The sequence below is a fragment of the Pelobates fuscus genome, chromosome 9 (assembly GCF_036172605.1).
Source record: "Pelobates fuscus isolate aPelFus1 chromosome 9, aPelFus1.pri, whole genome shotgun sequence".
Classification (NCBI taxonomy): Eukaryota; Metazoa; Chordata; class Amphibia; order Anura; family Pelobatidae; genus Pelobates; species Pelobates fuscus.
In genome coordinates, this window is record NC_086325.1 from 15,759,352 (window position 1) to 15,785,500 (window position 26,149).

At 45.6% G+C, this 26,149-nt stretch overlaps 1 long non-coding RNA gene across 1 annotated transcript; it reads right to left on the minus strand.

Annotated features, from left to right (window-relative positions):
* Positions 1-4,806: 4,806 nt before the first annotated feature.
* LOC134573282 (uncharacterized) lies at positions 4,807-8,662 on the minus strand. The gene is made up of 3 exons (XR_010085314.1): positions 8,616-8,662; positions 5,842-5,945; positions 4,807-4,856 (listed from the first exon to the last, which is right to left on the minus strand). It is a non-coding gene; the product is annotated as an uncharacterized LOC134573282 (long non-coding RNA).
* Positions 8,663-26,149: the final 17,487 nt, after the last annotated feature.

The following is a 26,149-nucleotide window of genomic DNA, read 5'->3' on the forward strand; positions in this document are numbered from 1 at the left end:
ATGCACTGATATACATTCTTAGAAGGAATCTGTGGAGGGTGAAAAGTAATACATTGAAATATTTTACATTGTTCAAGGAGAATGGGTCCAAACAAATGAAATATGTAAAGGTCATTAGTAGATGCTTCATGCAAACACAGGCTACATTAGGGGTTTTTCACAAAAAAAGTCTGCCCAGTTTGCAATTTAGGCCACAATAAAGAATATGGAGATGTTTTGATACTTCGCAATTAGCCTGTATTGTTCACCTTTTAGTTTGCTGTACCCAGTCTTACCAATCTCTGAATAGAGGAGAAATTCTTCCCGTGAACAGAGGACGCCCTGCTAAACATTCTCCTCTCGGACACGGTCCATAGGTCACTCCCTGAATGCCACCAAGAACAAATCATAGCGTTAGTCCGAGCACAGATTATCATTTGTCACACATTATGGCAGAAAGTAGATGTCTCCAATGTCCGTACTGGATGTTATTTGGGCATATGGTGTTTGCGGGTTTGCCAGATCAGCTGCATTTCAGCTCACTGCACCCTCAGTCAAGTAGAATTATGGGCTTTAGAATGTAATTGTCACAGTGTTATACCTTAAAACACTGAGCTTAGGATAACAACTATTAACTACGTAGAACAGACGTATTAATGGACATTAGCGTGGCTGACATATCGTTTTAAAATTCACTCCTAGGTCAGGATAATTTAGAGACAGAATAACCGAATACCTATCCGTGATCAGGAAAACAGAATAACAGAAACATAGAAACTAGTCAGATAATGGTTACTGAAACACTCAAAGTCAGAAAAAATAGAAAGGAGCAAGGAACCCACTAAACAGGTACTATGAAAAGAAACCATGATAGGGCACAGTTACTGGGAACAAAGAACTTTATATAATGTTAGGTGTGATTTGATTGGTCCACGTCACACCTGCGACCCCAGAACGTGCGTGAATGGGGAAGCTGGAGCGAAGAGGACTACGTCCAACCGGAAGTGATGCAGCGCCTTATCTGCGAATTTAAGAACATGCTCCGAATGCGAGCAGCGTTCACATTACTAAAGTTCAGGCTGCACGTATGGCTTACCAGATCTGCGCCAAAGTTCTGCAAGGGAATATCGGATCACCACGCCAACTTTGTAAGTAGCACCACAATAATAACTGAAGAGACATTGTCTTGCACAAAACATCACGGTTCGGTGCGAGGGGTAACACAACACTGATCAGTCACAACATTAAAACCACCTGCCTAATATCATGTAGGTCCTCTTTGGAATTCTCTGCCTGAAGAGGTGGTTTTATCAGAGTCCATACAGATGTTCAAACAGCTACTAGATGCATACTTGCAAAAACAGAATATTCAAGGATATAATGTTTCAATGTAGGGTAATACCTGCTTGATCTAAGAATTAATCTGACTGCCATTCTGAGGTCAAGAAGACATTTTTCCTGGCTTGCTGCAAAATTGGAAGTGCTTCAAACTGTTTTTTTTTGCCTTCTTTTGGATCAACAGCAAAAAACAAACGTGAGGGGGGGCAGAGCCAACTGTGGAACAGAGAGGACATGTTCTCCCCGAGCTCCGAGCCTGGCTCACTTATACAACAAAATAACCAGCAGGGGGGGGTAAAAGAGAATGGGACGGAAAAGCAAAAAACCCAAGAGCGATCGGACCCCGACAAGCCAAGATATCGGTGAACTCCTGAGGGACGCCCAAAGGGCCGCATGGGACAAAATGGCGCTGGAGGGATATGACTCCTCTTACTCCTCGGTCAACCCACTCGACATGGGAGAGGAGATACCACTCGACATACCCATGAGACCCACGGCCAAACATCCAGCCCTAGCTGAACCCGTAACAGCTGCCCAGCTGAAAGACATGTTGGCTGAGCTTAGGGCGAATATAGGGGCAGATATGGCCCACTTTAAAACGGCCATTGAAAGCGACACCTCCCGGATCACTCTCCTAGAGGCCATAACTAGCACCCAAGACTCCAGGCTAACCGTGGTGGAAAACCAGATTGCAGAAATGCAAAAGCAACAGCTGACAACCACCGACAGAGTGGACGCCATGGAGGACCAGAAACGGCACTACAACCTTAAAATCCGCGGCATCCCGGACTTGATAGGTCTAACTGACTTACCTCACTATGTCCGCAGACTGCTCAACACGTTGCTGCCACCCAAACAAGCCAAGGCGGTAAAACTAGACTGCCTATTCCGCCTACAGCGCCCACAAATGCCTCCGCCGACCTTATCATACGTTTTTAATCAATGTCGGACAAGGCCCTGCTGCTCACAGCCACAAGGGGGAAGACCACAATACAATTCGAGGGCTCATCCCTCACGCTGTTCCCTGATCTCACCCGCAACACCATCGCATGGCGAAGGTCGCTGAGACCGCTGCTGAACATCCTTCAAGCACAGGAGATCCAGTACCGCTGGGGAATTCCCAAGCAGCTTTTATTCACTCACATGAATGTTGCCTACAGGGCCCGGAGCTACACGGAACTAGAAGCTCACCTACATAAGATCGGCATCACGGGACCGCAGAGAGAGGCCGGCTCAGGACTAGCACACATAGACCCCTCTGCCATAAAAGAATTCACGGGGCGACGCCTAGGACAGGAGAGACTGACCTGAGGATCACACTACGAGCAGCCACCCTCAGCTCACCAGTTGAACGACCGAACTCCTCCTAACAACACCACCGATGACCACTCGGACTTATAACCAATAACACTGGTTTGAACTTTCTCTCTGTTCCCAAAACGCTTCAGTTTATATTTGTCTTGTATCTACGTTTTTTTTTTTTGGGGGGGGTTGTTACCCTTTTCATTGGTTGATTGTTTAATATAGCCTTCGCAACACCTCACATACTTAGAACGACACGGCCAACCTATGTGACAGGGGTACTCCCTCTGGCCTGAGGATACATAATCACGAACGAGACCTATCTCCCCTCCCTCCCCCCCCTCCAGGCCTCGATACCCTAGAGAGTTGCAGCCCGTGACTTGCAACCGATACCGGAGAGGTAACCCCAGACAGGGATACACAAGACCCACTGACGAGACAACACTTATACACCCTGGGGACAACACTGGACGTACCCACTCATAAATTGTTTTACTTCACTCACCATACTTTTAATACCCTCGACTCAACTCATCCGCCTAACATATACTATCTTGCAAGCCTAGCCGACATATGAGACGTCTTCTGGCCAACCCTTCTGATCAGCCACATACTGTACACGACAATAGCAGACAGATGTCACCATATGGGCTGGGAATACCCTATAATTGTTGTATTCTATGTATACTTCGCTTTTAAACCAAAAACAATAGTGCAGCATGCATAACCTTTTCTGCTTGCCAACTGTCTATTATGGAAATATACATGTGTGTACCACTGCAATTTGTATACTCCCTGCTGCGGATGTGAGGAAGGCTGTACTATGTAACTATGTGTCAAGGCATGGACTCCACATTTTATGCGTCCTGAACGCATGCCTTTGAACATGTCCTGTGGTATCTTTTTTTTATTGCTGCAAGTTGCGAGGTGGGGCCTCCATGGATCAGATTTGTTGTTCCCACACATCCCACCGATGATCAATCAGATTCAGATCTGGGGAATTTGGCGAAAACTTGAACTCTTTGTCAAGGTGTTGCCTTGGCCTCTATGTTCTTCAAACTATTCCTGAATAATTTTTGCAGTGTGGCAGGGTGCATTCTCCTACTGAGAGAGGCCACTGCCATCAGGGAACACTATTGCCATGAATGGGTGTACGTGGTCTGTAACAATCTGTAGGTAAGTGGTACATGTCAAAGTAAGTGATCAGACCAGACGGGCTAGTCTTCGCTCCCCACTTGTGTGCCCATGACCTTGACGCTTATTCGCCTGTTGTCCTTCGGTATACCACTTTAGGTAGGTACTAACGATTGCATACCAGGCACACCAAACAGGACTTGCCGTTTTGACTCTGACCCAGTTGTCTAGCTTTCACAATTTGACCATTGTCAAAGTCACTCAGATCTTTTCGCGTCCACATTTTTCCTGCTTCCTACACATGAAATTCAAAAACTGACTGTTCACTTGCTGCAATAGATCTCAATGTTATTTACCTGCCAGTGGGTTTAATGCTGGGGCTGATCAGTTTATATGTGTGTTATGTATATGTTCCAATACTCCCTTTCTGGTGATTCATATCTCAATTAGAACCTTTGGAAAATACCACCTTGGGCACAGAGAATCAGAGGAAACGTGTCCACCCATATCCCAGAATTCCCAGCATGATATGCAAATGAGCACAGGAAGGAATTGTATTTCAGACTTCAGCCTACATTTCTGGACACCCTTAGCAATAGAATGCTGTTTTTAACACTGGTTTAAAACTAAAAATAGGCTTTGATTCAAAGGGACCGATAACCACAAACCTAAGGACTAGAGATCTGACCTTTTGGGTATGGTCAGCATGGTTTGGTTTCCGATCTAGAAGTATTTTTTCCAGCTTCAGTGTTCTGCATAAACATTATTTGAATACCAGCTCAGTGATATAGGAGTGCCCTCTAGAGACAGAAATGTAGCATTACTGCGCTGCCCTCTATAAATGACAGATTAGCAATGCTGCCTTAATACCATGCTGTGTGTAACAAATAGCTCTCCTTTCTACGCTCACATTTCACTTTTTGAAGTTAAGCCAGACATTAATGCCAGAAAGTGCAATCTGCTTGTAACAAAACTATACAGTGCAAATAATAAATAAAACCATTGCATTGCTCATTAACCTGCTTACCGGCATAGTGATAGTCTGCAAGGGAATGGGGTAATAATTCCTGGGGATCAGATCTAAAGAGCATCTCCAAAGCATCCTACAGAAGAAAATACATTATTATAGTGTAATAGGACAATATACAGGGACTGGTGTATGGAGTAATAGGAGGAGTTATAGGAAGTAATAGGAGGAGTTATAGGAAGTAATAGGAGGAGTTATAGGGAGTAATAGGAGGGGTTATAGGGAGTAATAGGAGGGGTTATAGGGAGTAATAGGAGGAGATATAGGGAGTAATAGGAGGAGTTATAGGGAGTAATAGGAGGAGTTATAGGGAGTAATAGGACAATATACAGGGACTGGTGTATGGAGTAATAGGAGGAGTTATAGGGAGTAAGAGGAGGAGTTATAGGGAGTAATAGGAGGTGTTATAGGGGGGTTATATGGAGTAATAGGAGGGGTTATATGGAGTAATAGGAGGAGTTATAGGGAGGGTTCTATGGAGTAATAGGAGGAGTTATAGGGAGGGTTCTATGGAGTAATAGGAGGAGTTATAGTGAGGGTTATATGGAGTAATAGGAGGGGTTATAGGGAGGGGTTATATGGAGTAATAGGAGGAGTTATAGTGAGGGTTACATGGAGTAATAGGAGGAGTTATAGTGAGGGTTATATGGAGTAATAGGAGGAGTTATAGGGATAGGTTATATTGAGTAATAGGAGGAGTTAGAGGGTTATTGGGAGTGTTATATGGTGTAATAGAAGAAGTTATAGGGAGGTTATAATGGAGTTATAGGAGGCGTTATATTGAGGGTTGTATGGAGTAATAGGAGTTATAGGGATAGTTTATACGGAGTAATAAGGGAGGGGGTATATAGAGTAATTGGAGGAGTTATAAGGATGGTTATATGGAATAATAGGAGGAGTTATATGGAGGTTATACTGAGTAATAGGAGGAGTTATAGGGAGAGTTTATATGGAGTAATAGGAGGCGTTATATGGAGAGTTTATACGGAGTAATAGGAGGAGTTACAAGCTAGAATAAGCTAGTATTGATATTAAGGCTTAGTTCAGCCTGTTCCATTTACCATGATGTTACCGTTAGCAGCGTGAAGGCAGTGCAGAGCGAGCTCCAGGTTAGTGCCCCCTCCTGGTAGAGCACTGGAACATGCAAGGTTTAAAAGGTGTGATACTACAGAAAAAACAAAACAGTTTATTATCATGGTTCAGATACCTTCATCCTTTAAATGTTACTCATTTACTGGTACATTCATTCAGTATGTCAGTATGTGAGGGGTCTGTCAGAGGTGTCACTTGTTACTGACAATCTTTCTAGATGACTCTAGTAACTCTTGACTCTGAATTTTTCTGGGGTGCCATTCAGGTGATTGGATTTATCTGGGGTGTCATTCAGGTGATTGGATTTATCTGGGGTGCTATTCAGGTGATTGGATTTATCTGGGGTGCTATTCAGGTGATTGGATTTATCTGGGGTGCTATTCAGGTGATTGGATTTATCTGGGGTGCTATTCAGGTGATTGGATTTATCTGGGGTGTCATTCAGGTGATTGGATTTATCTGGGGTGCTATTCAGGTGATTGGATTTATCTGGGGTGCCATTCAGGTGATTGGATTTATCTGGGGTGTCATTCAGGTGATTGGATTTATCTGGGGTGTCATTCAGGTGATTGGATTTATCTGGGGTGTCATTCAGGTGATTGGATTTATCTGGGGTGCCATTCAGGTGATTGGATTTATCTGGGGTGCTATTCAGGTGATTGGATTTATCTGGGGTGCTATTCAGGTGATTGGATTTATCTGGGGTGCTATTCAGGTGATTGGATTTATCTGGGGTGTCATTCAGGTGATTGGATTTATCTGGGGTGTCATTCAGGTGATTGGATTTATCTGGGGTGCTATTCAGGTGATTGGATTTATCTGGGGTGTCATTCAGGTGATTGGATTTATCTGGGGTGCCATTCAGGTGATTGGATTTATCTGGGGTGCCATTCAGGTGATTGGATTTATCTGGGGTGTCATTCAGGTGATTGGATTTATCTGGGGTGTCATTCAGGTGATTGGATTTGTCTGGGGTGTCATTCAGGTGATTGGATTTATCTGGGGTGCTATTCAGGTGATTGGATTTATCTGGGGTGCTATTCAGGTGATTGGATTTATCTGGGGTGTCATTCAGGTGATTGGATTTATCTGGGGTGTCATTCAGGTGATTGGATTTATCTGGGGTGTCATTCAGGTGATTGGATTTATCTGGGGTGCTATTCAGGTGATTGGATTTATCTGGGGTGCTATTCAGGTGATTGGATTTATCTGGGGTGTCATTCAGGTGATTGGATTTATCTGGGGTGCTATTCAGGTGATTGGATTTATCTGGGGTGCTATTCAGGTGATTGGATTTATCTGGGGTGCTATTCAGGTGATTGGATTTATCTGGGGTGCTATTCAGGTGATTGGATTTATCTGGGGTGTCATTCAGGTGATTGGATTTATCTGGGGTGTCATTCAGGTGATTGGATTTATCTGGGGTGCTATTCAGGTGATTGGATTTATCTGGGGTGTCATTCAGGTGATTGGATTTATCTGGGGTGCCATTCAGGTGATTGGATTTATCTGGGGTGCCATTCAGGTGATTGGATTTATCTGGGGTGTCATTCAGGTGATTGGATTTATCTGGGGTGTCATTCAGGTGATTGGATTTGTCTGGGGTGTCATTCAGGTGATTGGATTTATCTGGGGTGCTATTCAGGTGATTGGATTTATCTGGGGTGCTATTCAGGTGATTGGATTTATCTGGGGTGTCATTCAGGTGATTGGATTTATCTGGGGTGTCATTCAGGTGATTGGATTTATCTGGGGTGTCATTCAGGTGATTGGATTTATCTGGGGTGCTATTCAGGTGATTGGATTTATCTGGGGTGCTATTCAGGTGATTGGATTTATCTGGGGTGTCATTCAGGTGATTGGATTTATCTGGGGTGCTATTCAGGTGATTGGATTTATCTGGGGTGCTATTCAGGTGATTGGATTTATCTGGGGTGCTATTCAGGTGATTGGATTTATCTGGGGTGTCATTCAGGTGATTGGATTTATCTGGGGTGTCATTCAGGTGATTGGATTTATCTGGGGTGCTATTCAGGTGATTGGATTTATCTGGGGTGCCATTCAGGTGATTGGATTTATCTGGGGTGTCATTCAGGTGATTGGATTTATCTGGGGTGCCATTCAGGTGATTGGATTTATCTGGGGTGCTATTCAGGTGATTGGATTTATCTGGGGTGTCATTCAGGTGATTGGATTTATCTGGGGTGTCATTCAGGTGATTGGATTTATCTGGGGTGTCATTCAGGTGATTGGATTTATCTGGGGTGCCATTCAGGTGATTGGATTTATCTGGGGTGTCATTCAGGTGATTGGATTTATCTGGGGTGTCATTCAGGTGATTGGATTTATCTGGGGTGCCATTCAGGTGATTGGATTTTTTCCTGGGGAATCACTTCGTGGGAGTCACTCAGGATTGAGGATTGTTCTGGATTTGGGTTTAGTCTAAAAAGTGTATCTTTCTAGAGGGGGCGTCAGAAATGCTCTGGGGGTGAATATCTTATGCCTGGCTTCTTAGTTCACCATCACTGCTATCAGTACAACAGAAGCACAACACATATATAATCTGTTTATATACATTGTCTTTACACCATGGTTCCCTATTTCACTTTGTCGCAGCTGTGTGGGTAGACCTGTGTGAGCACAAATCACTTCACAGCTGAGAGATTTTTCCAAATCCCCAATATTGTAATCCAGCTACATACAGTATCCACATTAGAAGCAAGCCATGGAAGCCGTTTCCTACCAGTCTCCAGGTCAGAGCAGGGTCTCCACACCAAAGAAGCCTTCTCCTCCTCTCTCGCTGCTAGCGAAAAGTGCCGTAACTCCGGAATCTCTGCCTGGAATCGATGGCCAACGTTAATGTGCCTGTGTGTGGGAAGAGGGAGTGGATGATAAGCGTCAAAGCTTTTCATTCCTGTATCTTCTGTGCATAAATCTGTTCTACTTACGGCTTGATAGTAAATACTGTGTCATCTTCCACGAGGCAAAGATCGCAAGATGCTCCGTCTGTGTGTAAAAGAGAAACATGCCTGGTACCATTTTACAGATAAGTGCCAATCACTGACAGTGGAGGTAAACAGACAACTTAACATATATATTCACTAACGTACAACGGTAGGCTAAAATAGTCAAGATGGAAAAAATCCCCAAGTCTACGTTACGTGTTTTAATTTTTTTTTTCAATTTCCGACATTTCACCTCTGACTGTATTCTTTTTAAAATAATCTAAAACTATACTGTTTTTACAATATTTAACTTTTCTCTTGAAGGAGCAGTCCAAGCACCCTAACCACCATAGCACATTGTAGTAGCTTATGTCTGACATCCCTCCATATTTTGTCAAACAATTTTTTTCAGGTTTGTGTAAATCAAGTGTTTTTGACACCGAAATTCCTTCCCCTTAACCGTCACTCAGATAACTGCAATGTCAGGCTGCAGTTTGTCGCAGCTAAGGCAATCAACACATTTAATTCCAATCTTATCTTTCTAGAGATCTGCTCACGTCTTGCACATTGCTAAATGGTGTTTAGATTATGGTCTGGTCTCCACATAATGGTGCTCTGTCAAATAATAATATCACAGCAGCATTTCTGATTATTCCACATTCACCTGCAATGTTTGGGCCCAAGGCAGTGGATGCGGGTGTAGGAGGACACAAAGTGTTGAAGTATAACCCAGTGCTCTGGCGTACGGGGCTCAGCATCGGGGGTGGTGTGTACGGTGGGTAACAGCAGAGGCCATTGTGAAGGTGTTCAGAGAGATACGTTTTTGGGGATCGCAGGTTGCTTTGGAAGCTGCCCGATAAAGTGGGGTGTACCTCTGGGAGTGCTGGAGGAATGATTAATGATTTGGGGCCTGGTCTCATTTTCCGCTCCTTTTTTGAGCCAGTGACTTCAGGGTGAATCTCACTAACAGTTTCCTGCATTATGATACAAGAGTCAGAAAGTAAAGTGATTAATTAAAGGAGTTTAAAGAAAATCATCAATAGGTAATTAATTTACAGTGACAATAAAAATCTATGTTAAGGTCATTTACATTGGTGATTCTCAGTAAAATTGGGCACAAATGTTTTTCAGCAGGTTGGAACAAACCAAATTCCATTTCATCCATGCTCAAAGGAACCGATCCGACGGGGCAGTTTATTCAGAAATCGAGTAAAAGGCATTTGATTTGTTCCAACCGGCTGAAACACTTTGTGCACAAGTCTAATTCTCAGTAATCACACAGGTTCAGAATATGAAGAATAATCACCAGATCTAACATTCATCCCTGTGACAGACACTGCGTACGATCGACACAGTGCTCTATCCTAAGACACAATACAGACTTTTTGGTATGAAGAGAGAACTAAAGTCAGATATAATCTCTATCCCAATCAATGGTTTTCGATGGGGTTTGGAACAGAAGCACAAAGCTACTTACTTTCTTCACAAGAGCAGCAATCAAAGCACATATTTTTTAGATGTTAGAACCAAAAGAACAGCAATAAAGGTTTATATTGATGGCACATTTTATAAACATTGATCCATTCATCTTACCTGGATTTTATTCTGTTCATTTCCCGGTATAACAGGAACTGATACCGGAATCACGAGCACCCCAGCACCATCCTTAAAACTTGTCTCTGATACGCACTGAGCCGCGGTATCTGCTGGTAATTTGGGCATGTTAAGGGAGATCTCAGCTTCACTTAGTTTGATAGTCTGTAAATAATCGGATGAAATATCACTTCCACACCTTAATGACTTCATGTATACAGTAACACACACCATGTACACAGAGAGGAACCGGTATTTCAGTAACACACACCATGTACACAGAGAGGAACCGGTATTGTCAGTAACACACACCATGTACACAGAGAGGAACCAGTATTGTCAGTAACACACACCATGTACACAGAGAGGAACCGGTATTGTCAGTAACACACACCATGTACACAGAGAGGAACCAGTATTGTCAGTAACACACACCATGTACACAGAGAGGAACCGGTATTGTCAGTAACACACACCATGTACACAGAGAGGAACCGGTACTGTCAGTAACACACACCATGTACACAGAGAGGAACCGGTACTGTCAGTAACACACACCATGTACACAGAGAGGAACCAGTATTGTCAGTAACACACACAATGTATACAAACAGGAACCGGTACTATCAGTAACACAACATGTACACAGAGAGGAACCGGTATTGTCAATAACACGCACCATGTAGAGGAACCGGTATTGTCAGTAACACACCATGTACACAGAGAGGAACCGGTATTGTCAGTAACACACCATGTACACAGAGAGGAACCGGTACTGTCAGTAACACACACCATGTACACAGAGAGGAACCAGTATTGTCAGTAACACACACCATGTACACAGAGAGGAACCAGTATTGTCAGTAACACACACCATGTACACAGAGAGGAACCGGTACTGTCAGTAACACACACCATGTACACAGAGAGGAACCAGTATTGTCAGTAACACACACAATGTATACAAACAGGAACCGGTACTATCAGTAACACAACATGTACACAGAGAGGAACCGGTATTGTCAGTAACACACCATGTACACAGAGAGGAACCGGTACTGTCAGTAACACACACCATGTACACAGAGAGGAACCGGTACTGTCAGTAACACACACAATGTATACAAACAGGAACCGGTACTATCAGTAACACAACATGTACACAGAGAGGAACCGGTATTGTCAATAACACGCACCATGTAGAGGAACCGGTATTGTCAGTAACACACCATGTACACAGAGAGGAACCGGTATTGTCAGTAACACACCATGTACACAGAGAGGAACCGGTATTGTCAGTAACACACCATGTACACAGAGAGGAACCGGTACTGTCAGTAACACACACCATGTACACAGAGAGGAACCAGTATTGTCAGTAACACACACCATGTACACAGAGAGGAACCAGTATTGTCAGTAACACACACCATGTACACAGAGAGGAACCGGTACTGTCAGTAACACACACCATGTACACAGAGAGGAACCAGTATTGTCAGTAACACACACAATGTATACAAACAGGAACCGGTACTATCAGTAACACAACATGTACACAGAGAGGAACCGGTATTGTCAATAACACGCACCATGTAGAGGAACCGGTATTGTCAGTAACACACCATGTACACAGAGAGGAACCGGTATTGCCAGTAACACACACCATGTACACAGACAGGCACCGGTACTATCAGTAACACACCATGTAGAGGAACCGGTATTGTCAGTAACACACCATGTACACAGACAGGAACCGGTACTGTCAGTAACACATACCATATACACTGAAAATGTCACAGCTTCTGGGGATTCTGCCGGCGTGGTTGCACATAAAGTAAGCAACCACGCCGACAGAGACAAATTTTACTTACCTTGTTCGCGGCAGATCACTGACCGACCTCCCTCGGGTCCAGTCCCCAGCAGGTGCGACGCTCTTAGGAGCGCCGACCGCTGCAGTTCAATTTTGTATAATAAACTTACCTTCGCTGTGGCAAACCTAGCCACTTCTGAGCTATATGCAGTATAGGTTGTCCGTAGGCTGAATGTATAATGTGTTCCGTTAAATGTATATGTGTTGTGCTATGGCCGTTCGCATGCTGACAGCCGTACGCTGCCAGCATACAAGCATTCGTACGACGAAACACGGCTATCCTGGCCGTTCGCCGTACGAATACGGGCTCCCCAGGTCGACCACACATTCACAAGTCGTGTGGTACCAATTAACCGATTGCAACATTGTTGCAATCGGTAATTAAGGGCTCTCCTAGGTGGCCGTCGTTCGACTACCGACCATGCGGCGGTCGGCCATCTTGGATCCTTTGTCTCTGCAGCGGTGTTCGGTCGTCGAGAGCCTGGAACTGAAAACGGCTACTCAATGATCCGAACACCGCTGGACTTCCAGAGCGTTCGGGAGTTCCGCGTTCGGTACATTATGTGTCCCGTACTTATTCGGTACTTTTAGACCAACTTCCATGTTTAAATGTATTATGTGCGGCGTTCGGACAATTCAGCTGGGATCAGAGCGGCATTCTCACAAAGTGTGCGCTCCGACCCCAGCTATCTACCGAACGTTCGGTTATTCCAAAGTACCGAATATTGTGTGAATTATGTATTTTAAAGTCAATTGTCGGTTTTGCTGCACGAGGGGATAATCCACTTAATCGTCCATTTTAGTGGGAGTATCCTTCTCGTGCAGCAATGCCTGTTGGGAAAGTCACAATGCATGTTGGGAGAAATCCCCTGGATTATCTGTGTGGAAACCCCTTGCATGGGGAACTGCTTAAATATGCTGCTTGTGAATAAACCGAGTTAGTTGACTCCCAAACTGTGTTTCGTCCGGTTATTGGGAGGATTGGGGATATTGCCTTGCTTTCTACTCTGACTGTGGATTTCCTGAGGATACCAACGGATATCGTGTATTATTATACTGCATTCCGTTACAATTGGTGGCAAGCGACGGGATCCGAACCTTACAGCCGAAAAGCAGCGTTCGTGTAAACTGGAACTACCGAACAAGGAAAGCAAGGGCAATTCGTATGGAGATTGACTATACCATACTGAAACGACAGACTTTAAAAGAGCTACTGGAAGCCAGGGGCAAGATAGCCAGCAACAAATCTAAGGCTGTGCTGATCGCTGAACTGATGGAGGGAGACAGAGCCCGCAGCGCTACACCTCCACCAGCCATGGAAGAGACCCCATTCCAGAAAAATCTACGAACCAGTTTGGCGTTTCTGCCGCAACCAGTACCGTTGGAAATATTGACCGTGATGGTATCGGATGTACAGGATTATCTGATGGCGACCTGCACCCCTGAGACACCGCCTAGGGCAGAATCTATTACTGCCTCCACCTATGGACAGGTAAAGCCCAAAGTCCCACATCACGCATTTAAAGCGTTTTGTGAAGAAAAGGACGAAATTGATGGGTACTTACAGGATTTTGAGCGGCTGTGCGATTTGCACGATTTGGAACCCGCAGTATGGGTGCCGCTGCTGGCAGGCAAATTATCGGGTAGGGCAGCTGAAGCCTACCGTGCTGTACCTCGAGAGGACAGCAAAGATTACCCTAAAGTAAAGAGGGCGATCTTGGAGAGGTATGCTATTACCCCAGAGGCATACCGGCGCAAGTTCAGGGGCTTGCGCAAACCTGAGAAAGATTCTCACGCAGAGTGGGCGCACAAGCTGGATCAAGCATCACTAGGCTGGATACAGGCCAGCAACGCTACTAATATGGAGGAGTTGCGACAGCTTATGCTACTGGAACAGTTTTTTAATGGTTTGTCCCCAGAAGCACAAGAATGGGTGAGAGACCGTAAACCACTCACCCTACCCGAAGCCGCTAGGTTGGCGGATCAGCATTTTGATGCCAGGAGGCATCACGGATCACAGAATAAGACTCTCCCTCGGATTACAGGGCCACCCAATAATTTTACTCCTACCGGCCCCACCGTACCCCTGCACAGGCCAGCACTGAATACTCCACCACCCCCCTCCCGATACAACGGCCGGGCTAACATTCAGTGTCACACCTGCAAGCAGTGGGGACACATTTCTCGGGAGTGCACCCAAAACCGGAGCCGGCAAGCTTGGAATCAGGTGCGACAAAATTTGGCACCAAGGGCTGCTGCGCACCATTACCAGGTAGCACCCGCCACCCAAGAATTGCTGAGCGCTCAAATTGAGGAGCCTCTAGGGGTGCTCCACGAAGTAATGTCGGTCCGAGCCACCGACAACCGACAACAACATCGGCAGCTAGTAACCCTAGAGGGGAAGGAGGTACAGGGCTAGAGGGGGAGCGGTACATCTGGGAGAAAGAGTTGTTATACCGTGTCACGACAAAAGATGTGGGGGGGTCTGTCACCCTGACTAACAAACAGCTAGTGGTACCGCAAAAGTATAGGCAGGAGCTGCTTAGAATTGCTCATGATATCCCCTTGTCAGGACACCTAGGGATGACCCGTACCCGATACCGCTTAACGCATGCCTCCTTCTGGCCCGGGATCTCTCAGGATGTGCGCCAGTATTGCACCTCTTGCGACGTCTGCCAGCGAGTAGGTAAACGAGGGGATCGCCACAAGGCCAAGCTATGTCCCCTACCCATTATCGCAGAACCCTTCAGCAGAGTAGCGGTGGATATCGTAGGGCCCCTGCCAAAACCCAGTCCCTCTGGCAAAAGATACATTTTAACTGTAGTGGATTACGCCACCAGGTACCCCGAAGCTGTGGCCCTCACTAATATCCATGCTGAGACCGTAGCGGAAGCGTTAATGAAAGTGTTTTCCCGGGTAGGGTTTCCCCAAGAGATAATCTCGGACCGAGGTACCCAATTTACGGCCGAAGTTACCCAACATATGTGGAAGGTATGTGGCATTAAGCCAATAGTTAATTCCGCCTACCACCCCCAGTCCAATGGGCTATGTGAGAGGTTCAACGGGACGCTGAAGCAGATGCTTCGGACGTTCGGGGAGACCCACAAAGACTGGGAGAGGTTTCTGCCTCACCTACTCTTTGCTTATAGAGAGGTTCCCCAGGAGTCGACAGGATTCTCCCCGTTTGAGTTACTATTTGGGAGAAGGGTGCGGGGACCCTTGAACTTGATTAGGGAACATTGGGAGGGAGAGAGTACTACCAACGAAACCCCTATCATATCCTACGTACTGGAGTTCAGGGACCGTCTGGAGGCGCTCACTCAGGCTGTACACACCAACCTCCAGGCGGCCCAGCAACGACAGCGACGCTGGTACGATAGAGGAGCCCGAGACCGCAGCTTTCAGGTGGGACAGAAGGTTTTAATTTTAAAACCCGTCCGCACAGACAAGCTGCAGGCCATCTGGCAAGGCCCATACCAGGTAGTGGAGCAGCGATGCGACACTACCTATGTGATCGGCCCCTGCTCAGGGGTAGGGAAGAGACGCATGCTCCACGTGAACATGCTCAAACCCTACCATGAGAGGATCGAGGATGTGACGGCAATATGTGCCTCCTCCTTAGAGGATCAGGAGAACTTACCTGACCTACTAGAACCCGAGGCACCGATAGAGCCCTCCCAGGGAGTTCAGCTGGGGGAGCGGCTCAGCCCCCAGGAGCGTGCCCAGGTACAAGCGCTGATTGAAGCCAAAGGAGCTACCTTCTCCAATTTACCTGGTTACACTCCGCTAGCCACCCACCGAGTAGACACCCTGGGACAGCTACCTATGAGGCAGGCTCCATATAGGGTTCCGGAATCAGTCCGTACCCATATGAAAGCCGAGCTAGATGAAATGTTACAGCTAGGGGTTATCGAACCCTCCGATAGCCCCTGGGCATCGCCGGTAGTCCTGGTACCTAAAAAGGATGGCACCACCAGGTTCTGTGTCGACTACCGGAGGCTAAATGACAAAACGGTGTCTGATGCCTACCCGATGCCCCGGATAGACGAGCTGTTAGATAAGATGGCACGGGGCCAGTATCTCACTACCATTGACTTGTGTAAGGGGTACTGGCAAATTCCGCTAGCCGATGACGCCATCCCCAAGTCGGCGTTTGTCACTCCGTTTGGCCTGTACCAGTTCAAGGTCATGCCTTTCGGAATGAAAAACGCTCCGGCTACCTTTCAGCGGATGGTAGATCGGCTACTGGACGGGTTCCAGGAGTATGCCTGTGCCTATCTAGATGACATAGCCATCTTTAGCCAGACCTGGGAAGACCACCTACACCATATAGGGGCGATCCTAGATCGTATTGGGGAGGCTGGGTTAACGTTAAAGCCTAGCAAGTGCCACATAGGTATGGCTGAGGTGCAGTATCTGGGACACCGAGTAGGGTGTGGGCAGCAGAGACCCGAGCCAGCCAAGATTGAGGCCGTATCAAAGTGGCCTACCCCCAGGACTAAGACTCAGGTGCTGGCGTTTTTAGGGACGGCCGGCTACTACCGGAAGTTTGTTCCAGACTATAGCACCCTGGCCAAACCCCTAACGGACTTGACTAAAAAGAACCTACCCCGACAGGTTGTCTGGGCCCCAGAGTGTGAGCAGGCATTCCAGCAACTCAAAACGGCTCTAACTAATGCTCCTGTGTTAACTGCTCCTGATCCAACTAAAAGATTTCTTGTTCACACAGACGCTTCAATGTTTGGATTGGGGGCAGTACTGAGCCAAGTGGGAGCCGATGGCGGAGAACACCCCGTAGCCTACTTAAGCCGCAAGTTGCTGCCGCGTGAAGTGAGCTACGCTGCCATTGAGAAAGAATGCCTGGCCGTGGTGTGGGCCCTCAAAAAGTTACAGCCATATTTGTACGGACAACCTTTCTCCTTACTCACAGATCACAACCCGTTAGTGTGGCTAAACCGTGTATCTGGAGACAATGCCCGGCTGCTGCGCTGGAGTTTGGCGCTGCAGCCCTTTGACTTTACCATTCATTATCGGCCCGGAAAACAAAACGGTAACGCTGACGGGTTATCCAGACAGACTGAACTCGAGAAGTGATCTGTGAGTACTCTCCCGGACATCCCCAAGCCGATCCGTTGGGATCAGACTGTGTATGCCGGCTTGGTTCTGGGGGAGCATTGTGGCAAACCTAGCCACTTCTGAGCTATATGCAGTATAGGTTGTCCGTAGGCTGAATGTATAATGTGTTCCGTTAAATGTATATGTGTTGTGCTATGGCCGTTCGCATGCTGACAGCCGTACGCTGCCAGCATACAAGCATTCGTACGACGAAACACGGCTATCCTGGCCGTTCGCCGTACGAATACGGGCTCCCCAGGTCGACCACACATTCACAAGTCGTGTGGTACCAATTAACCGATTGCAACATTGTTGCAATCGGTAATTAAGGGCTCTCCTAGGTGGCCGTCGTTCGACTACCGACCATGCGGCGGTCGGCCATCTTGGATCCTTTGTCTCTGCAGCGGTGTTCGGTCGTCGAGAGCCTGGAACTGAAAACGGCTACTCAATGATCCGAACACCGCTGGACTTCCAGAGCGTTCGGGAGTTCCGCGTTCGGTACATTATGTGTCCCGTACTTATTCGGTACTTTTAGACCAACTTCCATGTTTAAATGTATTATGTGCGGCGTTCGGACAATTCAGCTGGGATCAGAGCGGCATTCTCACAAAGTGTGCGCTCCGACCCCAGCTATCTACCGAACGTTCGGTTATTCCAAAGTACCGAATATTGTGTGAATTATGTATTTTAAAGTCAATTGTCGGTTTTGCTGCACGAGGGGATAATCCACTTAATCGTCCATTTTAGTGGGAGTATCCTTCTCGTGCAGCAATGCCTGTTGGGAAAGTCACAATGCATGTTGGGAGAAATCCCCTGGATTATCTGTGTGGAAACCCCTTGCATGGGGAACTGCTTAAATATGCTGCTTGTGAATAAACCAAGTTAGTTGACTCCCAAACTGTGTTTCGTCCGGTTATTGGGAGGATTGGGGATATTGCCTTGCTTTCTACTCTGACTGTGGATTTCCTGAGGATACCAACGGATATCGTGTATTATTATACTGCATTCCGTTACATTCGCACACACCAAAAATGGCGCCAACGTGCGTGCGTCGTCACGACATAGACGCGCACGCACGTTTTGGGGTCAGAGGTCGGAGGCAGCCAAAGAAGCGGTATTTAACCCATTAAGGACCAAACTTCTGGAATAAAAGGGAATCATGTCACACATGTCATATGTCCTTAAGGGGTTAAATCCAAATTATTCTTCTATCAGTGCACTGTCTTGGTTTCCCTTAGTTGGTGATCCGAGAGTGTTTTCCTGAGCGTTTATTTCTAGTTTTTGAGTTTGGGTTTGTTTTTACTTCCCTAAATTCTGGTATCCCTGACTTTTGGCTTTCCCTCATTGTTGTGTCTCCTTCTGTGTCCCTGACCTTGGCAAGTATTCTGAATATTCTCCGGTATGTTAAGCCAGCCATTCTAAGGCCCGGTAAGACCCTAGGTGTAATATAATTCTGCGTGCTGGATCTACTAGTAATCCTGACAGAAAGGAACGGTCAGTAACATACACCACATGCACAGAGAGGATCCGGTACGGTCAGTAACACACACCATGTACACAGAGAGTAACCAGTACAGTCAGTAATACACCATATATACGGAGAGGAACTGGTACTGTCAGTAACACACACCATATACACAGAGAGGAACCGGTACTGCCAGTAGCACACACCATGTACGCAGAGAGGAACCGATACTGTTAGTAATACACACCATGTACACGGAGAGGAACGGTCAATAGCACACGCCACTTAAAGGGACACTATAGTCACCTGAACAACTTTAGCTTAATGAAGCAGTTTTGGTGTATAGAACATGCCCCTGCTGCCTCACTGCTCAATCCTCTGCCATTTAGGAGTTAAATCCCTTTGTTTATGAACCCTAGTCACACCTCCCTGCATGTGACTTGTACAGCCTTCCATAAACACTTCCTGTAAAGAGAGCCCTATTTCGGCTTTCTTTATTGCAAGTTCTGTTTAATTAAGATTTTCTTATCCCCTGCTATGTTAATAGCTTGCTAGACCCTGCAAGAGCCTCCTGTATGTGATTAAAGTTCAATTTAGAGATTGAGATACAATTATTTAAGGTAAATTACATCTGTTTGGAAGTGAAACCAGTTTTTTTTTTCACGCAGGCTCTGTCAATCATTGCCGGGGGAGGTGTGGCTAGGGCTGCATAAACAGAAACAAAGTGATTTAACTCCTAAATGACAGTGAATTGAGCAGTGAAATTGCAGGGGAATGATCTATACACTAAAACTGCTTTATTTAGCTAAAGTAATTTAGGTGACTATAGTGTTCCTTTAATGAGGTGATATAATGAAATATACACTGGTTACGGCCGCTGGAAATACATTTACAATATATACACTGGCTATGGTTGCTGGGAAATAATAAAATGTACACTGCCATCGGCCCCTGGGAAATAATACAATACACACTGGCTACGGCCCCTGGGAAATAATACAATACACACTGGCTACGGCCACTGGAAATAATACAATAGAAACTGGCTACGGCCACTGGAAATAATACAATAGACACTGGCTACAGCCCCTGGAAGTAATACAATACACACTGGCTACGGCCCCTGGGAAATAATACAATACACACTGGCTACCGCCCCTGGGAAATAATACAATACAAACTGGCTACAGCCCCTGGGAAATAATACAATACAAACTGGCTACAGCCCCTGGGAAATAATACAATACAAACTGGCTACGGCCCGTGGGAAATAATACAATACACACTGGCTACGGCCCCTGGGAAATAATACAATACAAACTGGCTACAGCCACTGGAAATAATAAACTACACACTGGCTACGGCCCCTGGGAAATAATACAATACACACTGGCTACGGCCCCTGGGAAATAATACAATACACACTGGCTGCGGACCCTGAGAAATAATACAATACAAACTGGCTACGGCCACTGGGAAATAATACAATACAAACTGGCTACGGCCCCTGGGAAATAATACAATACAAACTGGCTACGGCCCCTGGGAAATAATACAATACAAACTGGCTACGGGCACTGGAAATAATACAATACAAACTGGCTACGGCCACTGGAAATAATACAATACACACTGGCTACGGCCACTGGAAATAATACAATACACACTGGCTACGGCCACTGTAAATAATACAATACACACTGGCTATGGCCCCTGGGAAATAATACAATACACACTGGCTACGGCCCCTGGAAAAATTAAAATACACACTGGCTACGGCCCCTGGGAAATAATACAATACACACTGGCTACGGCCCCTGGAAAAATTAAAATACACACTGGCTACGGCCCCTGGGAAATAATACAATAGACACTGGCTATGGCCCCTGGGAGATAATACAATACACACTGGCTGCGGACCCTGGGAAATAATACAATACACACTGGCTGCGGACCCTGGGAAATAATACAATACAAACTGGCTACGGCCACTGGAAATAATACAATACACACTGGCTGCGGACCCAGGGAAATAATACAATACAAACTGGCTACGGCCCCTGGGAAATAATACAATACACACTGGCTGCGGACCCTGGGAAATAATACAATACAAACTGGCTACGGCCCCTGGGAAATAATACAATACAAACTGGCTACGGCCACTGGAAATAATACAATATACACTGGCTACGGCCCCTGGGAAATAATACAATACACACTGGCTACGGCCACTGGGAAATAATACAATACACACTGGCTACGGCCACTGGAAATAATACAATACAAACTGGCTACGGCCCCTGGGAAATAATACAATACACACTGGCTACGGCCCCTGGGAAATAATACAATACACACTGGCTACGGCCAGTGGAAATAATACAATACACACTGGCTACGGCCACTGGAAATAATACAATACACACTGGCTACGGCCACTGGAAATAATACAATACACACTGGCTACGGCCACTGGAAATAATACAATACACACTGGCTACGGCCACTGGAAATAATACAATACACACTGGCTATGGCCCCTGGGAAATAATACAATACACACTGGCTACGGCCACTGGAAATAATACAATACACACTGGCTACGGCCACTGGGAAATAATACAATACACACTGGCTAAGGCCCCTGGGAGATAGTACAATACACATTGGCTACGGCCACTGGAAATAATACAATACACACTGGCTACGGCCACTGGAAATAATACAAAACACACTGGCTACAGCCACTGGAAATAATACAATCCACACTGGCTATGGCCCCTGGGAAATAATACAATACACACTGGCTACGGCCACCGGAAATAATACAATACACACTGGCTATGGCCCCTGGGAAATAATACAATACACACTGGCTACGGCCACTGGGAAATAATACAATACACACTGGCTACGGCCACTGGAAATAATACAATACACACTGGCTACAGCCACTGGAAATAATACAATACACACTGGCTACGGCCACTGGAAATAATACAATACACACTGGCTACGGCCACTGGAAATAATACAATACAAACTGGCTACGGCCCCTGGGAAATAATACAATATACACTGGCTACGGCCCCTGGGAAATAATACAATACAAACTGGCTACGGCCACTGGAAATAATACAATGCACACTGGCTACGGCCCCTGGGAAATAATACAATATACACTGGCTACGGCCCCTGGGAAATAATACAATACAAACTGGCTACAGCCACTGGAAATAATACAATACACACTGGCTACGGCCCCTGGGAAATAATACAATATACACTGGCTACGGCCACTGGAAATAATACAATACACACTGGCTAATGCCCCTGGGAGATAGTACAATACACATTGGCTACGGCCACTGGAAATAATACAATACAAACTGGCTGCGGCCCCTGGGAAATAATACAATATACACTGGCTACGGCCCCTGGGAAATAATACAATACAAACTGGCTACAGCCACTGGAAATAATACAATACACACTGGCTACGGCCCCTGGGAAATAATACAATATACACTGGCTACGGCCACTGGAAATAATACAATACACACTGGCTACGGCCACTGGAAATAATACAATACACACTGGCTACGGCCCCTGGGAAATAATACAATAGACACTGGCTACAGCCCCTGGGAAATAATACAATACACACTGGCTACGGCCCCTGGGAAATAATACAATACACACTGGCTACGGCCCCTGGGAAATAATACAATACACACTGGCTACGGCCCCTGGGAAATAATACAATATACACTGGCTACGGCCACTGGAAATAATACAATACACACTGGCTACGGCCCCTGGGAAATAATACAATACACACTGACTACGGCCCCTGGGAAATAATACAATATACACTGGCTACGGCCACTGGAAGTAATACAATACACACTGGCTACGGCCACTGGAAATAATACAATACACACTGGCTACGGCCCCTGGGAAATAATACAATAGACACTGGCTACAGCCCCTGGGAAATAATACAATACACACTGGCTACGGCCACTGGAAATAATACAATACAAACTGGCTACGGCCCCTGGGAAATAATACAATACACACTGGCTACGGCCCCTGGGAAATAATACAATACACACTGGCTACGGCCAGTGGAAATAATACAATACACACTGGCTACAGCCACTGGAAATAATACAATACACACTGGCTACGGCCACTGGAAATAATACAATACACACTGGCTACGGCCACTGGAAATAATACAATACACACTGGCTACGGCCACTGGAAATAATACAATACACACTGGCTATGGCCCCTGGGAAATAATACAATACACACTGGCTACGGCCACTGGAAATAATACAATACACACTGGCTACGGCCACTGGGAAATAATACAATACACACTGGCTAAGGCCCCTGGGAGATAGTACAATACACATTGGCTACGGCCACTGGAAATAATACAATACACACTGGCTACGGCCACTGGAAATAATACAAAACACACTGGCTACAGCCACTGGAAATAATACAATACACACTGGCTACGGCCACTGGAAATAATACAATACACACTGGCTATGGCCCCTGGGAAATAATACAATACACACTGGCTACGGCCACCGGAAATAATACAATACACACTGGCTATGGCCCCTGGGAAATAATACAATACACACTGGCTACGGCCACTGGAAAATAATACAATACACACTGGCTACGGCCACTGGAAATAATACAATACACACTGGCTACGGCCACTGGAAATAATACAATACACACTGGCTACGGCCACTGGAAATAATACAATACACACTGGCTACGGCCACTGGGAAATAATACAATACACACTGGCTACAGCCACTGGAAATAATACAATACAAACTGGCTACGGCCCCTGGGAAATAATACAATATACACTGGCTACGGCCCCTGGGAAATAATACAATACAAACTGGCTACGGCCACTGGAAATAATACAATGCACACTGGCTACGGCCCCTGGGAAATAATACAATATACACTGGCTACGGCCCCTGGGAAATAATACAATACAAACTGGCTACAGCCACTGGAAATAATACAATACACACTGGCTACGGCCCCTGGGAAATAATACAATATACACTGGCTACAGCCCCTGGGAAATAATACAATACACACTGGCTACGGCCACTGGAAATAATACAATACAAACTGGCTACGGCCCCTGGGAAATAATACAATACACACTGGCTACGGCCCCTGGGAAATAATACAATACACACTGGCTACGGCCAGTGGAAATAATACAATACACACTGGCTACAGCCACTGGAAATAATACAATACACACTGGCTACGGCCACTGGAAATAATACAATACACACTGGCTACGGCCACTGGAAATAATACAATACACACTGGCTACGGCCACTGGAAATAATACAATACACACTGGCTATGGCCCCTGGGAAATAATACAATACACACTGGCTACGGCCACTGGAAATAATACAATACACACTGGCTACGGCCACTGGGAAATAATACAATACACACTGGCTAAGGCCCCTGGGAGATAGTACAATACACATTGGCTACGGCCACTGGAAATAATACAATACACACTGGCTACGGCCACTGGAAATAATACAAAACACACTGGCTACAGCCACTGGAAATAATACAATACACACTGGCTACGGCCACTGGAAATAATACAATACACACTGGCTATGGCCCCTGGGAAATAATACAATACACACTGGCTACGGCCACCGGAAATAATACAATACACACTGGCTATGGCCCCTGGGAAATAATACAATACACACTGGCTACGGCCACTGGAAAATAATACAATACACACTGGCTACGGCCACTGGAAATAATACAATACACACTGGCTACGGCCACTGGAAATAATACAATACACACTGGCTACGGCCACTGGAAATAATACAATACACACTGGCTACGGCCACTGGGAAATAATACAATACACACTGGCTACAGCCACTGGAAATAATACAATACAAACTGGCTACGGCCCCTGGGAAATAATACAATATACACTGGCTACGGCCCCTGGGAAATAATACAATACAAACTGGCTACGGCCACTGGAAATAATACAATGCACACTGGCTACGGCCCCTGGGAAATAATACAATATACACTGGCTACGGCCCCTGGGAAATAATACAATACAAACTGGCTACAGCCACTGGAAATAATACAATACACACTGGCTACGGCCCCTGGGAAATAATACAATATACACTGGCTACGGCCACTGGAAATAATACAATACACACTGGCTACGGCCACTGGAAATAATACAATACACACTGGCTACAGCCCCTGGGAAATAATACAATAGACACTGGCTACAGCCCCTGGGAAATAATACAATACACACTGGCTACGGCCCCTGGGAAATAATACAATACACACTGGCTATGGCCCCTGGGAAATAATACAATATACACTGGCTACGGCCACTGGAAATAATACAATACACACTGGCTACGGCCACTGGGAAATAATACAATACACACTGACTACGGCCCCTGGGAAATAATACAATATACACTGGCTACGGCCACTGGAAGTAATACAATACATAGTGGCTACGGCCCCTGGAAATAATACAATACACACTGGCTACAGCCATGAATACTATGTAGCAGTAAAATATACACTCACTGAGGAAAGTGGAAATGAATAGAGCGAAATAAAGAGTTCCATGTCATTATATAAATTACCATTTATTATTTCACATGGTAAATACACATTTTGCTGTTGAATTATGGAAGGAGCTGTGTTTATTTTCTAAGTGTATGAATAGAGGAACTGGGAATAATCTGTATTACAGAGAGCACTTTATTGGGTTTCTCCTCTATCCAGAAGACACTAAGGACAGAGGAAACCCCTAATGTACCGGTATTGCACGCTTTCTGGAGAGTTAATTACCCCTTTTATTCTTTCTTGAAAGACTTTTACATTTTGCAAACACTTGCGAGGAGGAGTTAATGGGACATGTACTTTAGCATATACCAGCAATTTAATTCAATATATGGTATAATTTAACATGCTACATGAACACAGTTTTTTTTGAGTGGGTGATATAATGTATATAATAAAAACATCTGACCGCACATACCTGTATGCTGCTGGTAGTGGTAAGTTTACTCCCCCTTTTAGACAGCATAGGGAATCGGCGTGAAACAGGGAATGATGCCAGGGCTACTTGACTTGGCGAAGCTGCACTGACTACATCAAAGTCTACCCTAACCTTGTTTGAGGACACT